Below are 20,560 nucleotides of genomic sequence, written 5' to 3' on the forward strand. Positions count from 1 at the left end.
TTAAATCATAGAATCCTTACAGCGTAGGAGGCCATTTGGCCCATCGAGCTTGCACTGTTCACAATCCCAGCCTGTCTCTATTCCAGTAACCCCACATATTTATCTTGCTGATTCCCTGACACCATTTTAGCATGGCCAATCAACTTAACCCGCACATCTTTGGGCTGTGTGAGGAAACCTGAGCACGCGGGGCAAACCCACACAGACGTGGGGAGAATGTGCAAACTTCACACAGACAGTGACCCAAGGCTGGAGTTGAACCCAGGTCCCCGGTGCTGTGAGGCAGCAATGTTAACCACTGTACCACCATGTCACTCTGCCACTCTTATATTCTCCACAGTCTCTATGCTTTTCAAATTTGTTGTATTGATAGTAATTGGTCCTTTGATGTATATTGATTTAAGTTTATTTTGGTTGGAAACTGGCTTGAATGGTCCAAATATCTTTCACTTTGGATATATAGTATTCCAGGTAGATCATCTACCAGTCTGAACTGTTGCTGCCTATTGGGCAGAACAGTTCAATATAAAGGAACTTCATTTTTCCGCTATTCATTCATGGGATGTGGGCATTGCTGGCTGGGCCAGCATCTTTTGCCCATTCCTTAACTAAAGAACCTTAGTGAACCAGATGGGTTTTTATAACAATCAGCAATGGTTTTATGATCATCATTAGGCTTTTAATTCCAGGTTGTTTTTGAATACAAATTTCACCATCTGCCTTGGTGGGATTCAAACCCAGAGTACCCAGAACGTTACTCCGGATCTCTGGATTATGAGTCCAGCAATAAATGACACTACACCACTGCCTCCTTATGGGATAAGCTAGTGTATTTAATGTGAAATAAAGGAGATCCCGTGTAATTGTTAAATATGCAGAAATCTGACAAGGAAATTAGATTTATATTAACCAATAATATTCACTAGTTCTTTTTGTCCCTGTCCATAAGAATCCCTACAGTGCAGAAGGAGGCCATTCAGCCCATCACGCCTGCATGGGCAACAATCACATCCAGGCCCTATTCCTGTAACCCCATATATTTATGCTGCTATTCCCCCCTAACACCAAGGGGCCAAACCACCTAACTCAGACATCTTTGGACTGTGGGAGGAAACAGGAGCACCCAGAGTAAACCCACACAGGTACAGGGAGAATGCGCAGACACCACACAGTGGTTTTCATTTGTGCTAAACAGCCTCTCCAAGTGGCTGCACAATTTACCATCCGCAATGTTGAAAGTGCAGTTCAAGCTATGGTCTATAAAAGTCTGGGATATATTGGGCGGAGACGACAATGATCTTTTACAGCATTTAGACAAGTCCAGCTGTCAGTTGGAATTCATTCCTTTGTGGCCAATTTGGGTTAAGATAACTTACTTTGCTATGTCTTTAAAAAAACAAAGTGCAAAAGCGTTACCATTTGGCCAAGATGGCGGTTAGAGCCAAGGCTGCTATGGCAATGACGTCAGAGCAGCTGCAGAATGAAGTAAGTGATCCCTGCAGGAACCTTGCAAATCCCTAAATGCACTTAAAGAAATAGATTAAGCCTTCGTTCATCAGAGAATCAGTTACAGATCTCGTACAAAGAGGACAGCTGGGGACTGTTAGCAAACTTAATATCACCAGTAGATCTGTATAAAGTCCTACAGTATGCACTATTATCCCACTGATTCTTTTTTTCCCCTATCTGTGCAGGAAAGAAAAAATAAATGAATTCCACAATTGCGGGCAACAGTAAACCACTTGGAAGTACAACAAAAATGGCCCACATTGTGGCATCATTCACTTTGGACATCTTAAATCGGGAAAGAACGCATGCTCCTCAGGTACACAGTGCCCTCTGCAGGCTATTATGTCTAAGTAACAATACTTCATGATGAATATTCATTGTAAAAAAAAGCAATCAAATGCAGCAAGCAATCCAATAAATTTAAACCACATCTACATTTTGCATGTATTTTTTTCAGTTGTATTGATGAAATATTGGTTCTTTAATTTGAAATGATGCACATTAATGGCAGAAGAAGTTTTCATTTATGCATAAATTACTATGCTAGAATCTTGGAGTCCTTACATTGCAGGATACCATTCAGCCCATCGAGTCTGCACCAACTCTCTGACAGCATATCTTGCCCTCCTTTCCCCGACCCTATCCCTGTAAATCCACACATTTTCCACGACTAAACCATCCCAGTGACTGACAAATCTTTGTCCAAGGACTGGAGTGGTTCAACTCTCCAAGGGCTGAATTTGACATATCTAAGCAATGGGCCAATGTCCGACCTGGAAAGGTGCAGATTCCTCACTCTCACCCCTGCCTTTTTGAGATGCTGGATAGTACGTGCAGTGGCAATTAATGGCTACCTGATGGGGAGTTGACCAAATGCAGTAAGTGTACCCAATCAGCCACAAAAGACAAGACAGAGGTGGAAGGCTGTGAATTGCAGGCCATCATTTAAAGGCACTCTTGGCACAGGACTCTGGCATCTGCACCTGAAAGCATTCTTTAGACACTGAAGAATTCTGTTTGGGAAGGCACTAAATTCCAATGAACTATTGCACTAGGTAAGAGCTTGCTTATAAACAGGTTAGCAACCGTCTGACTGTCCACCTGAATGTGGCTGCAGTGCCGGTCAAGACTCCATGATCTTTCAGGTCAGCAAGGATGAGTATATCTGCATTCTGGTCGGAGTGTGGTGTGGGTCAAATATGGGATTGCCTTGTGTGTATGGCAGACATGCCACTCTGCATGGCAATGCAATTTGGAGGGATGGGAACTGCAACACTTGTTAGTTGTCAAGGGGCAGTAAAGGAAGTGTGCTGCCAAGAAAGAACATGTGAGCCACACACTTAAAGCACTATTGTAGGGCAGCATCATCATTACAATTTCTCTCAATTTGAAGGAGAAGAGGGCACACACTGTCAGGGAGAGGAACAGGACAAAAGGCAGTAAACCAAACTTGGTCACGCTGATAACCTTTGAGGAGGTGATCCTGGACTTGGCAGGTCGTAGGTTGAGGCAAGATGGGAGGAAGGTTTTGGAATGGTGAGATTACAAGGGTTTACACTATAATTCCAGAAAAACATAGAGGAGGGGCTGGGGAGTAGAGTGCTCTTGAAACTGGGGAAGATGGCAGTGAGGTAGCATTAAAAAATTTGAGGATGCTGAACTCTGGGAGGAGGTGACTCTTTGTTGAAGGAGAGAGGGTTCAAACACTGGTGAACGTCTACCAATACTTCTAGTGTTTGCAAAGAGGAGGAATATCTCAGCAAACCCACCTCAAAGGATGAAGATTTCCTCAGACTCTCGTTTCATTTTCCCCCACAGGTGCAATATCAGCAGCTGAAGGAAAAAGCCCCAAGGGACTGACTGTACCTTCCAAGCAGGAAGAGAAAGCCTCAGGGAATGCAACCTCAGTCACATCCTTGCTTTGCACCTCACACCAGCACAGATACACGCACAGCAGTTGCTAACAGCATTTCATCTGTAATGGATTGACACACTGCTGAGAGCGCCTCACAGGAGATTGAGAAAGGCCTCGGGCAGTCAGAGAAGTGCCGGAGGTGACCTCGATACTGACGCCTAGGCTGATGACAAGCCTCTGGAGTTGTCTTTCAGGTGGCAGGTGCTGGGTGTACAGTGTGAGATTTGTGGGGATGTGGCAGAGATATTGGAAGGTTTGTGTATTCTGGCACAGGCGATGGAGAAATCTACCCAGGTCATGAATATTGCAATCAATTGTTAACAGAATGCATAGCTTCCTCCATTGACAGACTGTCGTGGAGGACCAAGCCCAGCAGATTCCTGATGCAGGGAGTGTGAACAGACCTGTACTCCATTGCCTTGTCTTGGAGATCTGGAACCCAGAGCCAGAGTGAGAGGGAGACAAGGGGGGGCAATTTTCCCATCCCGCCCACAACAGGAATTGTAGCGGGCAGAGGGTAGACCAAAGGAAGGCCCGTTGACCTCGGGCAGGATTTTCTGGTTTTGGTGCGAGTGCAGCCAGAAAATCCCACCCAAGTTTCCTGGATTCACATCAGGTCCTGACCCCTCTCAGGAAAGCAGGGGGATTGATGGCTGATCAGCTGCTGATGCTGTTGGGGAGCATCTCTCAGGGCAATTCAGATGGGGCAGCCTCTCTATTCCATTGGCACAATTGCTTCCGAATGCCACAGGAACAGACACGCAACCTGCCATGGAGCAAGAGATGCCTGGGCCTTCACTCCTCTCACAACCAGAGGATAATTGCCAAGGTCCCCCAAGCAAAGGGGCCTAAGGCCAGCAGCCTGTCTCCAGCACAACTGGCAATGAGGCGGGAGCAACACCACAGCACCTGGAATAGAATCAAGAAAACCCCACTTTAGTCACACATGGGTGCAAATGTGTGCCTTTCCTATTTGTGAAACTGTTTCAGTTTATTGTGAACATCAATGAGTTTACTTTTTTCTGTTTTTATTCCAATTCAATCCAATCAAGTCCAATTCAGAGTCTCAATAAGTTGAGACATTCCCGATCCAAGCTGACAAGACAAGGCTCTCACCTCCTGTCTTGGGCTTGATCTACATGATCCAAGTTGATTGGAGTAGGCATAGCTCCCCCGCCAAGGCTTGATCTCATTTGCATCTTAGCTAAAAGGCTGAGATGCTGCTTTTAAAATGATTCCCCAGCTACATTTGTTCATTATTTCTGAGTGATGTGATGGATTTGAATTGAAATTCTGTTAGTTTATGATCACGTGGGCCTCTCTGTGACTCACATATACCTCACATGACCTATTGTTGATGACAGGGTGCTAACAGCGGTCAAGAAGATGCTATTGAGCTGGAGACACTCTGTTATTGGAAACTTCAAAATATGAGCATCTCTTGTCTCATGGGCATCCTATGGAGTGGCTTTCACCGGGTGGGTCACCCTCCTCTTCTTCAGATTCATCGTCAGAGGACTGGGCTATCTCTAGAAATTTCTCCCCTGGCACAGCTTCCTCATTCTGTGCACAAGAACACAAGAAATAGAAATGGAGAAGGCCACAAGGCCCTTCTGCAGAGCCAGGTTCTGAAACGTAAAGCAAATGATGGCACTCTCACAGATGCATATTGGAGAGTGCCACTTGATCTGTCTGGACATCAGGTCGAGTTTTTAATTTCTTCAGCTAAGATACCAGCCCTCCGCAGAAGAAGAAAGAGAAGAACTCAAGTGAGACAGTGTGAAAAGGAAGTTTAGGTGCCTGGGAAGGGGAGCACCTTTCCAAAGAAGGTGTCCCAAGGATCGGGACACAGGTTGGGGTTAGGGAGAATGTCCCAACCAAGGGAAAACATCCTGAGCCTGTACACTCTGTTGGTAGGGTAGGGCTACCACTACCTGCCTGGTGCTGCTGCCTTTCTTCCACAGCCCCTCGTAGGTTGCCCACATTCCGACACATGCTGGCACACCTGTTCCTAGCTAGCTGGTCTCCCGCTCATGGGAGGAGATGCCACTAACAGAATGGACAATTCCAATCTGGACATTAATGCACAACTCAAATTGTACAGTGATCAATGTTGCTGAGAATGTTTCCCTTTTGCCCCTTTCCCAGGTTCCTCAAGGGTGCCACAGTAGCACAATGGTTAGCATGGCTGCCTCACAGTCCCAGGGTCCCAGGTTCAATTCCAGCCTTGGGTCACTGTGTGGAGTTTGTACATTCTCCCTTTGTCTGCATGAGTTTGCTCCAGTTTCATCCCACAGTCCAAAGACGTGCGGGTTAGATTGTTTGGCTATGCTTAAATTGATCCTAGTGTCGGGGGATTCGCAGGATAAATGCGTGGGGTTATGGGAATAGGACCTGGGTGAAATTGTGATCAGTACAGACATAATGGGCCAAACGGCCTCCTTCTGTACTGTTCTATTCTAAATTAAGCATAATCCCACTTAACATCCTTTGCTACAAAGCCTGAAAAATACATACTTCCCACTGACCATGTTTGCCACCCTATTATACTGTGAGTAATGGTTCATTTTTTGTCCATTGGCTTCCAAACAAGCTTAATTACTTATTAGTGAGGTTTTCAAAAATGGCAAAATCTTCCAATTTCATTAACCGAAGATATAAACTCAAGTGTTTCTGGCTTTGTCTAGTTTTATTTCCCACTTCCGGCATCCATATTATTTTGTGTGGCATGTTTGAGGTGCCTGTATTTTCTCTGTGTTACTGCCACTTAGAGAGTAATCTCTTCGAGTTGAGCCCAGCTTCAGCACTGCGGAAGCACAAGTACCGTCGTCATTGGGCAAGGATCACAAAACTGGCTCATAACCAACCTGTTTCTCGGCCTTTTGGCTATCGGTAGTATCGATGTGCTGCACTTGTTTGAAGTCATGAGGTTGCACTGAGGCTTCAGTTGAAGCAATTTTTTTAAAGCAGCATCTCGGCCTTTTGGCTGAGATGCGAATGAGATCAAGCCTTGGAAAAGGCGCAATGCCTGTTTCAATTAGCTTGGATCGTGTAGATGAAGCCCAGGACAGGAATTGAGAGCCCTGTCTTGTCAGCTTGGATCTGGAATGTCTCACTCGCTGACACTCTGAATTGGACTTTGATTGGATTGAATTGGATGTATAAACAAAAAAAAGCAACTTGCTCACTCCTGTGCGCACTAGAGGGAGACAAATGTTAGCAAACGCAGCATGAAGCGAATCATTACTCCTGAATACTAAAGCACTTTTCCATTTTATTATTTTATTTCCTCCAAGAAAATTGTAAAGAGTATCAGGTTTGATGTTTTAGGTATCGGTAGACTGGCCCTCTTCTCTTGTTCAGCAGGGTGAAACTGGCCTTACTTGGTTCCATTCTTCTTTCTCCAGCCAGAAAATTTCCTGAACTGGCTTCTCTCCCTGTTCCCACATCATTACTTTGGAATCCCTCAAGGATCCTTGGCCGCCTCCTACATAGAAGCATAGTAACAGAGAAGATTGGAGCAGAAGGAAGCCATTTGGCCCTTTGAGGCCAAATGTAGAGGCATTGGTAGGCTTTCTTAACTATAGTTTCAGTGCGGAGGACCAGGACAAGCGGTTGGTGATCTGGACAAAGAAAAACTTGAAGGTCTCAACCCTTTCTACTTCATCCCCATTGATGAAGACAGGGGCATGTTCTTCTTTACTCTCCCTGAAGTCGGTGACAATCTCCTTCATTTTGTTGTCATTGAGGGAGACATTATTGCTGCTGCACCAGTTCACCAGATTCCCTATCTCATGCCTGTACTCTGTTTTGTCATTGTTTGAGATCCAACCCACTACGATGGTGCCGTCAGCAAACTTGAAAATCAAATTGGAGGGGAGTTTGGCCACACAGTCATAGGTGTATAAGGAGTACAGTAGGGGGCTGAGAACACAGCCTTGTGGGGCACCAGTGTTGAGGATGATCGTGGAGGAGGTGTTATTGCCTCTCCTTATTGATTGTGATCTGTGAGTTAGGAAATTGAGGATCCAGTCGCAGAGGGAGGTGCTGAGGCCCAGGCCACAGAGTTTGGAGATGAGTTCCGTGGGAATAATAGTATTGAAGCCTGAGTTGTAGTCAATAAATGGGAGTCTGACATAGATGTACTTGTTATCTAGGTGTTCCAGGGTTGACTGCAGGGCCAGGGAAATGGCATCTGCTGTGGACCTGTCGTGGTGGTAGGCAAACTGTGTGGATCCAGGTAGTCTGGGAGACTGGAATTAATTTGTACCATGACTAACCTTTCGAAGCACTTCATAATAATGGATGTCAGAGCCACCGGCAGATAGTCAGTAAGGCACGCTGCTTGGTTTCTCTTAGATAGTGGGATGATGGTCACCTTCTTGAAGCAGACAGTGACCTCAGATTGTTGTAAAGAGAGGTTGAAGATGTCTGTGAATACACTTGCCAGCTGATCTGCACAGGACCTGAGTGCTCATCCAGGTACCCCATCCGGGCCAGTCGCTTTCCTTGGGTTGACCTTTGAGAAAGCTGCTCTGACATCTGTGATGGTGACCCCAGATACAGGTTCACCTGTATTTTTGCTGTATTAGGGGATGTAACAGTGTCCACTGTTGATTGGAATTGTTCCTCTACACTTAGGTTTCCAATCAAAAAGTTGCTGAAAGCTCACAGTGAGGAGAACACCTGGGACCTGAGCGAACAGGGCGACAAGATGACACAGTGACACAGTGGTTAGCACTGCTGCCTCACAGCATCACGGACCCAGGTTCAATTCCATTTTTGGGTGACTGTGTGGAGTTTGCACATTCTCCCCGTGTCTGTGTGGTTTTACTCCATGTGCTCCAGCTTCCTTGCACAATCTAAAAATATGCCGGTTAGGTGAATTGGTCATGGTAAATTGCCCCGAGTTGTGTAGGATTAGCAAGGTAAATATGTGGAGTTCCATGGAAAGAACCTGGGTAAGATACTCTGGTGCAGACTCGATGGGCTGAATAACCTCCTTCTGCATTGTTTCTATTCTGTCTATCATCCTGGCCAGTCAAAGTTGAAAACCTGTGTAATTAACACCGATCGGACTGAGAAGTAAGTGTAAATTAGAGTGTGTGAGTTCAATGTTAACCAGGTACTGAAAAAGTTAGTAAAGCAAAGTTTATTTATTAGTGTCACAAGCAAGTTTACATTGACATTGCAATGAAGTTACTGTGAAAATCCCCTAGTCGCCACACTCTGGTGCCTGTTTGGGTACACTGAGGTAGAATTTAGCACCGCCAATGCACCTAACCAGCACATCTTTCAGACTGTGGGAGGAAACCGGAGTACCCAGAGGAAACCCACACAGACACAGGGAGAACATGCAGATTCCACACAGATAGTGATCCAAACTGGGAATCAAACCCAGGTCCCTGGCGCTGTGGAGCAGCAGTGCTAGCCTCTGTGCCACTGTGCCACCCAACAAAATGGAGACGGGAAAGAATGATTGGATTAAGAACAAAGAAAAAAAAAGGCAGAAAAGAAAATTCCTCCTCCCCTGGGCCCCCAAAATATTAACTCAAACTTAGGTTAGCTGCACCTCTTCAGCACCATCATCACAGGAGGTGGTCAGATTGTACATGCGTACATTAAAATAGCAATCTGGATTCTATAATCTAATCCAATTTGAACAGGACTAGAAGTAGTAGAAATAGATGTGGTGACTGATTAAAAAGATAAAAATGTTGAGTGAAAGGATCAATTGATGTTTTTGACACAGTGACACTTGTTCTGCAAAGGCTAAAGTTTTTTTTGTGCAGTCAATGTTGCTGATTGGTAGAGATTTGAGAGTCGATATATATTCTGGAATTTTGCAACATTGTCTTTGGAAACAAGAGATTAAGTAAAGGTGCCCCGTGTAGATTAAATAGATGCTTTAGCAGGCAATAATTTATATTCATATAAAGCAGCATTATATAGCATTGTGTACGATGGCACAGTGGCTAGCACTGCTGCCCCACAGCACCAGGGACAAGGATTCAATTCCAGCCTCGGGTCACTATCTGTGTAGAGTTTGCATATTCTTGCCACATCTGCATGGGTTTCCTCCATATGCTTTGTTTCCCTACCCACCCCCTGCCCCCCCCAGTCCAAAAATGTGCAGATTAGGTGGATTGGCCATGCTAAATTGCCCCTTAATGTCAGGGGGATTAGCAGAGTAAATATGTGGAATTATGGGGATAGGGCCTGGGTGAGATTGTTGTTGGTGCAGGCTCGATGGGCCAAATGGCCTCCTTCTGCAGTGTAGGGATTCTATGAATCTATTCGATAATCTAGTAAAAAATCCAAAGATGCATCACAGGAACATTATATTGATTGTGCGTAGCCTGTGAAAAGAATCAACTTGATGGACCAAATGGCCTCTCTCATTTCATACTCATATTCTAACAATCTTCATGAAGACTACAGAAAAACACATTTGCTACAACTGAAGGTGTTTCCCATAGTCCTTTTGCACAAAACAAATTTGATCACCGTACAGAAAAGACACATGCATCTCCTGAAAGCAAGATACTGATCAGTTAGCTAGCTTTGTTGCACAAAGCCAAACCAAACAGAAATAAACCATTTAAAAATAACACCTTTGTTCCAAAAGCTTGTACTGCAGTGTCAGTCTTTGTCAATGTCTTCAATTAGATTAATCACTTAAATTAAAAACTGTAGGTTTGCTTAAGGGACCAAATTAAATAAAGTTGGTTTGCAGTAAAAAAATCTGAAATTTTCACATCTTGATTTATAATCTAATGTTTCTCCACCACCCTTAATGGATATGCCAAGAATATCCTGTGTAATAGAACACCCCAGCTAGCAACTCGCCTACATCTGTCAGCCTCACATCGAGAGTGCAAGTGGAATATATGTTTCAGCATGACAAAACTTCCTGTTTTCAAAACTTTCCAGCCTTCTTCAGTTGACAGAAGAAAATCAAACCAAAACAGTACCAAGAAATGCTCACTTTAAAAGCAGTCACATGATTAAACTTTGGCTGGCAGTGGATTGAAAGGAAGGAATTGAAATTAAGCAATGTCATGAGAGGCCAATTAACTGATCAGCAGCCTTGACATGCATCCTCACAGAAGCTACCAAGCCTGAACCTAGTGTCTACAATCTGGGCTCCACTCAGGCAGAGCTGTGTTTACATTGCCTGGCTGGATCTGGAACAGTCTAGCCCAGGAGACAGCTGTGTACGGCCATGGATACAGCCCGGAGGCGTGGGCAGAGCATTCAACTACCAGTAAGAGATGCAAAAGCTTGGAAAGTGGGAAAGGGAAGATCCTCACCGAGGTTAGGTGAGTTTATACTGCGTTTGGATCTGACACAGCACAAGATTTACACTCCATTCAGTTTCCAACTGAAGTTCTGTACCCTATCCCCATGAACAGAGTGTCATTCTGCTTCACTCCACAGTCAGCTTAGGCCCTCGCTCTAAAGTTTGTGCTGAATTCTATATTCGCGACATCTCTACTAGTTACTTATCTCATTTACGAGACTTTGCTGTCTTGTTAGCCCATAAACTGAGGGTGGCAACGCTTCCAAAATAATTCACCATCTTGAAACACCTTGGGATGCCCTATAAAAGCCTTTTACAAACTTTTATTCCTTCTTAAACACACCTTCAAACTCAGTCCCAACAACTTGTTACTTTATGTAATGTATAATAAATACTTCATCTGGCACCTAAACCAAACCATGGTGCGCAAGGTCATCTATGTAACCAAAAGATCAGCTCATATATTGCACCAGAGTTAAACTCAGCGCAATCTATTTGTAAATAAGAACATAAGAAATAGGAGCAGGGGTAGGCCATCTAGCCCCTCGAGCTTGCCCCGCCATTCAATAAGATCATGGCTGATCTGTCGTGGCTCAGTTCCACTTTCCCGCCCTCTCCCCATAACCCTTAATCCCCTTGCCTATCAAAAACCTATCAACCCGCATCTTAAAAATATTGAGCGAGGCAGCCTCCACCACTTCAACGGGCAGAGAATTCCAGAGATTCACCACGCTTTGAGTGAAGAAGTTCTTCCTCAACTCCGTTCTACACTGCCCCCCCTTTATCTTGAGGCTGTGCCCTCTAGTCCTACTGTCCTTTCTGAGCAGGAAGAGCCTCTCCACCTCTATCCTATCCTCCCATTCAACATCTTAGACATCTCAATGAGATCTCCCCTCATTCTTCTAAACTCCAACGAGTACAAACCTAGTTTATTCAGCCTCTCCTCATAGCTCAACCCCCTCAACTCCGGTATCAGCCTAGTAAACCTCCTCTGCACTCCCTCCAAGGCCAAAATATCCTTACGTAAGTGGTCAGCCAGAAGTAAAAATTTGGGGAAAGACCAGTACACTGTATGTTTTTACATGAGGAACATCCATACAATCCTTCCGAATAGTCCCCACCAATGGCTGTTAGTGCTCATGGCCACTTCAATTGTGGTACTGGTAGTAGACTAGCAGCTCAGAAACCCATGGAAGCTTCTGGATTGTTGTAAGTGCCAAACTGCTTATGAGTGTCATTCAGGTCACCCAGATATAAATAATTGAGTTAAAATTCAGGAAATCAGAGTGTAAATAGTGAGAGGGATCCTATACTTGCCAATTCAAATCCAATGAGACCCTGGCATCAAAATGACCTTGGCCTTTTTAGCAAGTTTGCGACAAATGCACTCTGCCAGTTAGCCATGAAGCCATTAGCCACCAATGCTTATATAATCTCCTTCGTTGGCACAAATGCTTAATGATCTTATCCAAAGATGTGCAGGTTAGGTGGATTGGCCATGCTAAATTGCCCGTTAGTGTTCAAAGATATGTAAGTTAGGGGGATTAGTGGAGGAAATGTGGGGATGCAGGTATCGGGCAGGAGGTAGGCCTGGGTAATGATGTTGGTGCAGACTTGATGGGCCAAATTGCATCCTTCTACAATTTAGGTATGAGATTTTCGGCTGTGCTCGCCCCATTGCCGGAAAATCCCACCCGAGGTCAACAGATCTTTGCATGCTCTGTTTCCCGCCCATTACAATTCCCATGGATGACAGGACTGGAAAATTCCGCCCTTGGGATTTTATGATTCTATGATATAGAAATAAGGCTGATTCATTACTGTGATTATAAACTTGAAAATACAACCCTTGTCTCTGATTCAGAAGTTTGTGAGCATGCATCCCACTCCTCAGATTTAAGCACATAATCTAAACCAGTACTCCAGTGCATACTGAGGGAATGCTGCTCTGTGGAAGATGCTGTCCTTAAACCAAGGTCCTGTCTGCTTTCTTCAGGGAGCATAAGAAATCCAAGGACAATATTTCAAATGACGATATGGGCGGCACAGTAGCACAGTGGTTAGTGTTGCTGCTTCACAGCTCCGGGGACCTGGGTTCGATTCCTGGCTCGGGTCACTGTCCATGTGGAGTTTGCACATTCTCCTCATGTCTGCGTGGGTTTCCTCTGGGTGCTCCGGTTTCCTCCCACAGTCCAAAAATGTGCAGGTTAGGTTGATTTGCCATGCTAAAAAAATTGCCCCTTAGTGTCCTGGGATGTGTAGGTTAGAGGGATTAGCGGGTAAATATGTAGGGATATGGGAATAGGGCCTGGGTGGGATTGTGGTTGGTGCAGACTCGATGGGCCGAAGGGCCTGTTTCTGCACTGTAGGATTCTACGATTCTATGAAAGAATGGCAGAGGGGTCCTTTCTGCTGTCCCGACTAATATCTAACCCCCTATCAACATCACAAAATACAGATTATCACATTGCTTTTTGTGTAACTATGCCGTGTGTAAAGTACCTGCTCTGCTTCCTATTTTACAACAATCGCTACACTTCAAATGTACTTCATTGACTGTAAAATGCCACATCCTCTGGTTATTAAAGTACCTTATAAATGAAAATTCTTTCTTTAACAAAGATTACTTTGGATTCTGAAACTACATTTAATAAGAGCAAACTCATTACCATTTTCCTTTTCTTTAAACTCTAACTTTATCAATTTTATCATTCTAAAGTTATTTCTTATTAGCTGCTTTTTTCTCTTTTTTCTGAGTGACAACTTGGAAATTCCCTGCCAGTTTCTATTTTAATTATGTCTCTTAAATACTTCTATGGCCCATGAAAGCAGGTCAACAGTTCTCATCCAAGCTACACACCATCTTGACTTGGAACTGTATTGCTGTTCCTTCACTATTGTTTGGCCAAAATTCTAGAACTGTCTGGCTGCATCTTACACCACATGGACTGCAATGGCTCAAGAATGCAACTCACCACAACATTCTGGGTGGCACGGTAGCACAGGGTGGTTAACACTGCTGCCTCACATGCCAGGGACCAGGGTTTGATTACCAGCTTGGGTCACTGCCTGTGCAGAGTCTACAAGTTCTCCCTGCGTCTGCGTGGGTTCCCTCCAGACGCTCCAGTTTCCTCCCACAGTCCGAAAGACAGGTGGCACAGTGGTTTACACTGCTGCCTCACAGTATCAGGGACCCACGTTCAATTCCTGCCTTAGGTTACTGTCTGCGCGGAGCTCTCCCTATGCCTGAGTGGATTTTCTCTGGATGCTCCGGCTTCCTACCACAGTCAAAGAAGTATCATGGTTAGGTGCATTGGCCATGCTAAATTCTCCCAGTGTACCCGAAAAGGTGCTGGAGCGTGGCAACTAGGGGATTTTCACAGTAACTTCATTGCAGTGTTAATGTAAGCCTACTTGTGAAACCATTAAATAAACTTTAAACTTAAACCTTCTCAAGGGCATCTGGGGATAGGCAACAATGCTGTCCAGCCATCAATGTCTGTGTCCTCTGTAAAATCAGCAGGACAGCACTGAATAAATTGAGTCATCAACCACCCAAAAACATTGAACAGAACATGGAGTAATAGTTAAAAGGACTCTTCAGTCATTTCTTTCAAGAAGCAATTATTAGATGTGCTGAATTTAGAACTTTACCATTTTGAAAGATCCTTATTCTTCAAGTGGTGAAATTGATCTTTTTCTCATCTGCTACAGCTGCATGGTTTCCTTGCCATGTTCTCTCTTTAGCAGAGTCAGCTGGACTAGGGAGTTTCCATGCAGCTTTACAAGAAACAAGGAACCAGTGAGCCAAGTTTTCTATCTGATGAATTAACCTTTTAAAGCATCACACTTCAAATTTATTAACGTAAGAACATAGGAAATCGGACCTGGAGTAAATTGTACGACCTGTTGGGTCTACTGCTCCACTCCCCATGGACATGGCTGATCTTCTGCTTCAATTCCATTGTTTTACCGGCTCCCCACATACCTTTGACTCCCTCAGAAACCTGTCTGTCTCAGCCTTTAATGTATTCAGTGATGGAGCATGCTTAACACTGTTGGCAGAGAATTCCAAAGATTCACAATCCGTTGCGTGAAGAAATTTCTCCTCACATCAGTCAGAGAATCAAAGAATTATTACAGCACGGATGGAGGCTATTTTGCCCACTGCATCTGCACCAGTTCTCCAAACGAGCATCATGACTCAGTGCCACACCTCCTCCCACCTTTTCCCCATTGTTTCTATCCAAATAATCATCTGATGCCCCTTTAATGGGCAGCACAGTGGCACAATGGTTGGCACTGACTAACAAATAAAAAAAATTAAATACCTTGAATAAACCTGCCTCCACCACATTTCCAGGCAGTGCATTCCAGATCTGAACCAGTCAGCTGTGTGAAAAAGATTTTTCTTGCATCACATTTATTTCTTTTACAAACCCACTCAAATCTGTGCCCTCTCATTTGCGATCCTTTTATGAGTGGGAAGAGGTTTGTCCCTATCTACTCTGCCCAGCCCTATCACAATTTTGAAAACTTCCATCAAACCTTCTCCTATCCTTCTTCTCTCCAAGGAGAATAGTCGCAAACTCTCCAATCTATCCTCATAACTGAGGTTTCCATCCCTGGAAGCATTCTTGTAAATCTCTTTTGCACTCTCTCCAAGGCGTTCACATCCTTTGAATAGTGTGGTGCCCAGAACTGTACACAATATCGCAGATGAGATCTAACTAGTATCTTGTATAAATTCAGCACAGCCACCTTGCTGTTATACCCTATGCTCTATTAATAAAGCCCAGAATACTGTGTGCTTTATTAACTGCTCTTGATGATCTTCAATGATCTATGCATATATACACTCAGGTCACTCTTCTCCTGTATCTCCATGAGAAGTTTTCCCCTTATTTTGTATTGTCTCTCCATATTCTTCCTACCATCACTTTGTACCTCTCTACATTGAATTTCATCTGTCGCCTATCTGCCTACTCCAGCAGTTTTTCTGTGTCCTTTTGAAGTTCTAAACTGTCCTCTTCATAGTTTACAATACTTCCAAGTTTTGTGTCATCGTCAAACTTTGAAATTGTCCCCTGCACACCAAGATATAGATCATAAATATATATCAGGAAAAGCAAAGGTCCCAATACTGACCACTGCGGAATTCCACTGCAAACCTTCCTCCAGCCCGAAAAATATCCATTCGCTATTACTGTCTGCTTTCTATTATTCAGCCCATTTTGTATCCATCTTTTTACTAAATGATTATCCTCTATTAAAATGTTGAAACTGTGCCCTAGATTTCCAACCAAGGGAAACAATTTCTCAGCATTCACTCCATTAGACCCCTTCAGAATCTTGTATGTTTCAATGAATTCACCTGTCATTCTTCATTACTGCAGACAATATGGACTCAATTTCCTTAGCCTCTTGTATTAGGACAACCCTCATACCCAGGAACCAATCTAGTGACTCTTCACCATTCTGACTTGACTTCAAGGCAAGTATAGCCTTCCTTAAATATGGAGACCAAACTGCACACGCTATCCTAGGTGTAGTCTCACCAAAATCTTGTACAATTGTAGTGAGCCTTCCTTATTCTTGTACTCCAATTCCCTTACAATAAATTATGTTTATGAGGGACATGGACAGAGTGGACAGTCAGAAGCTTTTTCCCAGGTTGGAAGAGTCAATTACTAGGAGGTATAATTTTAAGGTGCGAGGGGCAATGTTTAAAGAAGATGTACAAGATAAATTTTTTACATAGAGGGTGGAGGATGCCTCGAACTTGCTGTCAGGAAAGGTACTCGAAGCAGACACAATAGTGACTTTTAATGAGCATCTGGACAAATACATGAGTTGGATGGGAATAGAGGAATATGGTCCCTGAAAGTGTAGGGGGTTTTAGTTCAGTCGGGCAGCATGGTTGGTGCAGGCTTGGAGGGCCAAAGGGACTGTTCCTGTGCAGTAATTTTCTTTGTTCTTTCTAAAGCGCAATATGTCACTTGCCTTCATAATTGTATGTGGTACCTACATGCTAACTATCTGCCTTCCTTGTACAAGTACATCCAAGTATCTCTGTAAATCGTCATTTGCAAGTTGGCTTTTTGGCATTTAAAGCATTGTTATTACAAATCCAGTGAGATTATCAAAGTTGTTTGTCTTAACAGAGTTTCTCCTGATTGGTGTTCACGCCTTTTTTTGATTAAATTAATTTTCATCTGAGGCCAAGATAAATATTTTGAATACATTTGTTCAGAACTAGATCACAGATAATAATCCTTCAATATGGTTATCATGATACATCAACTTCAAACATCATTATGCTGCTTCCAGCCAACAGAACTGCCTGCAGAACATTTTTTTAATTAAAGAAGCATCAATAATTAAGAACAATTACAAAATGAAATCTTACCCCACGGTTCAATAACAATTATAAGCTGCTTGGACTAGAAATTTGACCATGTTGTCTTTTTGGCACAGGCGTTGTGATTCTTGAACTTCTTGCATATGTTGCCATGGTGGCAGGCAGCACACAAACCGCCTCTTCACTTACCCGATTGTAGCACTGGCCTAGAACTGCATGAGCGCTCAGTTAAGGGTCTGAGCTCCATTCGTGGAGAGCACATAGCACAGATAGCTGCTCCACTTAAAGACAGTCCTTCAAAAGAGATTGCACTAAGTTTCAGAATTCTACCGCCAATTATCAGTGCTGCAATTTTAAACAATGATAAATGGAACAACCAAGGCAGACATTGGACTCCCAGGATGCCACACTGGAAGCTTTAGTGGTGGAGGTATTCAGGAAGAGAGAGGCCATGTTTTAGTGAGGGAAGCGTGGGGGCCAGGAGGTCCCAAGGATCACTGCCAGAAGGGACTGGAAGTAAATGGCAAGGGAGGTCAATTCCCCAACCCTATCCCAAAAGACCTGGCAGCAATGTCACAAGGAGTCTCATGAGCTTTCAATGTCAGTGAATACATCTTCAAAGGACATCTCCTTTCCAACAAGCTCCATCAACGTGCAGTTCTAAATTAGCGGATGGCACCACGCAGAGTTTGCCCTTTCCACAGTTTCTGTTCCATTTGTCTACCATGTTGCAGAGTCAGAGGCACTGCCACTGCTGCATCCATGCCAGCTGCAATCCTTGCGTATGCAATTCCCCTCTTGCTCTGCCATTCTGTGAGGATCTAGCAACTCACGACAGACCCCTGAAAACTCTTCACAGTAACTCTATATAGATTGCAGTGGCAGAAGTTATTCAAATTGCCCTTACCTGTGCGGTCTGTTGCTTTAAGTAATGCTGGGCTCATCTCACAAGTGAATGTCTACTACTTGGTGATTGACGAGCAAATATACTGAATGGTCAGAAATGATCCATATCATGAATACAGGATCAAATCTGCTGACAGGGCTGCTAGATGCAATGACAGCACCAGTAACAAGGTTTTTAGTGTAAGCAGAGGGTGCATTAGTGCTATTCCCAGCATAAACGGCACTATGCTAGCTGTGCTAGACATGGTCGGAGGCGCAGAATGCCCCCGCTCAGGGGTCTCAAGCTTCCATAGTGTTGTTTCCCACAGATAATGTAATTTAGAATAACTTCTGCTACTGCAATCTAACTGGAGCTACTGTAGAGTGTTTTCAGGTGTCTGTGGTGAGTTGCTAATACTATGGATCCAAATTTCACCCTCAGATTCATGGTACCAATTCATGCCATCGTCTGAATTCTTCATTAAGATTGCTTTATATATCTTTCTGTCTGTTCTTGAATCTTTTGCATATTAATAATTGGATAGGAGTAGGATGCATTTTGTTTTAGATCTAATGAACGTACTGATTTATAAACACTATTTTGTACTTCTCGCACTCTCTTGCCGTTACACACTGACAGATCGGAGGCCAAGCAAGGAAAATGTTCCCAAGCTCTTACCAATATTCTTCCAGGGATGTAATTTTACCTCAACGCCTCTGTAAGGGAAAGTACATTATTTCTCCTTTTGTTCTATAACTCCACCCGCTGTTGGCAGAACCGAGATTGTCAAATCGCAGACACGAGAGGAAGTAGAAATTGGATCTGGCTGAAACCATTTTATGTGCTGAAAAATGTGCAAAAACAAGGGCCAGATGTAAGGAAAAATATCCCACTACAGATTGCTGGGATATAGGCGCCACCATATTGACATAGGCAGATGCCCAGGTGTGCCTTGTGGTACCCAGCTGAACCAGATGTTAGGCCCCTTACAAACGTAAATGAGGGATCTAACATCTGTTTCAGGGCCCATGTACTAAACTGATGAGCAATGGTTAGAGCAGCAGGCTCCAGTCCTGGTCTTATCTGCTCTACTCAGAATTATTCAGCAATGATTGCAGCCCACACAGCTACCACCACTTGCGAAGCTTCTAAAAGAAAACATCTGGCAACTCCAGGCCCCTCAGCACTTGTACAGGTCACTGCAAGTCCTTGATCAGCTCACCCCTCTTGTCTTTCTCTGGGAGCCTCTGTCAGAGAAGCAGGCTGTCTGAAATTGGAACATTGGCAATGAGCCAGTTGTCTCTGAGGCCGGCCAATATAATTGAAATGAGGCCAAAGGTCCAATGTTGGGTAATCCTGGGCATCCCAGTTGGGACCTGCAAACTTTTGGCACAACCTGCTATGTCCTTGGAAATGGATCATAGAATCATAGAATCCTACAGTGCAGAAGGGGACCAATCTGCCAAACGAGTCTGCACCGACCACAATCCCACCCAGGCCCTATCTCCATAACCATGTACATTTACCCTGGTTAATCCCCCTGACACTAAGGGACAATTTAGCATCACAACCCACCTAACCCGCACATCTCTTGGACTGTGGGAGGAAACTGGAGTACTTGGAGGAAACCCATGCAGACACAGGGAGAATGTGCAAACTCCACACATACAGTGACCCAAGCTGGGAATTGAACCTGAGTCCCTGGCACTGGGAGGCAGCAGTGCTAAGCACTGTGCTACCCCAACCTGAACCAGAGCCAATCTTCACCCCAGGAAACCAATTGGGATTCTACAAACCTCTTTCAGAACATATATAAACTTGCTGAAATTAAACTGTTATTTTTAATCTATAATTATCTCATTTCAGGTTTGTTGATATAAGATAACTTGCGTTTTTGTTAACTAGAGTTCACCTTGGTAGTTCAGTACACCCAGCCTTAAAATGGTCAAATAAAGTTCATGGTTGAATTCAATGTGCTCAGCAGATTCTAGTTAATGATGGAAAATTGAAAGACTGATCTAGATTGCTGTTACATACCTAACTGAAAAGCAGCATTGGCAAAATACAAAGTGCTGAATTATATTAAATAGTAAGATATTTACTCGGCAATGTTGGATTATGTACGTTATGCCATATTTGCAGGTAACTACTTTCCAGCTATCAAATAGCCCGAGGTTATTTTAATTTCAACAAGACATCTTATCATGTAGGATTTTTCAATGGTTTCATATTGCGATCACAGCAGTATTCACAAAAAGATCGACTTCCTATGAACCAGACTTTGCACGCCACAGAACTAATAATTACCTTTTAATGATTCTTCGAGACAGGATTTACTCCCATTTGGAATTAACTGGACGTATTAGCGAGAGGAACATGGTTTTGTGAAGGAGAGGTCGTGTCTCACTAACATGATCGAGTTTTTCAAGGAAGTGATGAAGATGATTGATGAGGGTAGAGCAGTGGATGTTGTCTACATGGACTGCTGTAAGGCCTTTGACAAGATCCCTCATGACAGACTGGTGCAGAAGGTGAAGTCGTACAGGATCAGAGGTGAGCTGGCAAGATGGATACGGAACTGGCTCG

General features: G+C 43.9%; 1 protein-coding gene and 1 long non-coding RNA gene across 3 annotated transcripts in view; one reads left to right on the forward strand and one right to left on the reverse strand.

Moving 5' to 3' along the window:
* The window catches only part of LOC145353167 (uncharacterized), a 39,274-nt gene extending 22,060 nt beyond the window's left edge, over nt 1-17,214 (reverse strand). Inside the window, exon 1 of the long non-coding RNA XR_013888648.1 lies at nt 17,137-17,214. This is a non-coding gene — a long non-coding RNA (uncharacterized LOC145353167). The remainder of the gene's footprint in view (nt 1-17,136) is intronic.
* The window catches only part of LOC145353166 (exosomal polycystin-1-interacting protein-like), a 77,017-nt gene continuing 67,126 nt past the window's right edge, over nt 10,670-20,560 (forward strand). Inside the window, exon 1 of one of the 2 annotated variants that reach the window (XM_080203625.1) lies at nt 10,670-10,746. The gene's annotated coding sequence lies outside the window, so the exon portion shown is untranslated. Of the gene's footprint in view, nt 10,747-20,454; nt 20,528-20,560 lie in introns of those variants that run through there. The other variant, XM_080203624.1, reaches the window with a different exon arrangement.

Source organism: Carcharhinus amblyrhynchos, chromosome 15 (assembly GCF_965287045.1).
Source record: "Carcharhinus amblyrhynchos chromosome 15, sCarAmb.v2.hapA, whole genome shotgun sequence".
Taxonomy (NCBI): Eukaryota; Metazoa; Chordata; class Chondrichthyes; order Carcharhiniformes; family Carcharhinidae; genus Carcharhinus; species Carcharhinus amblyrhynchos.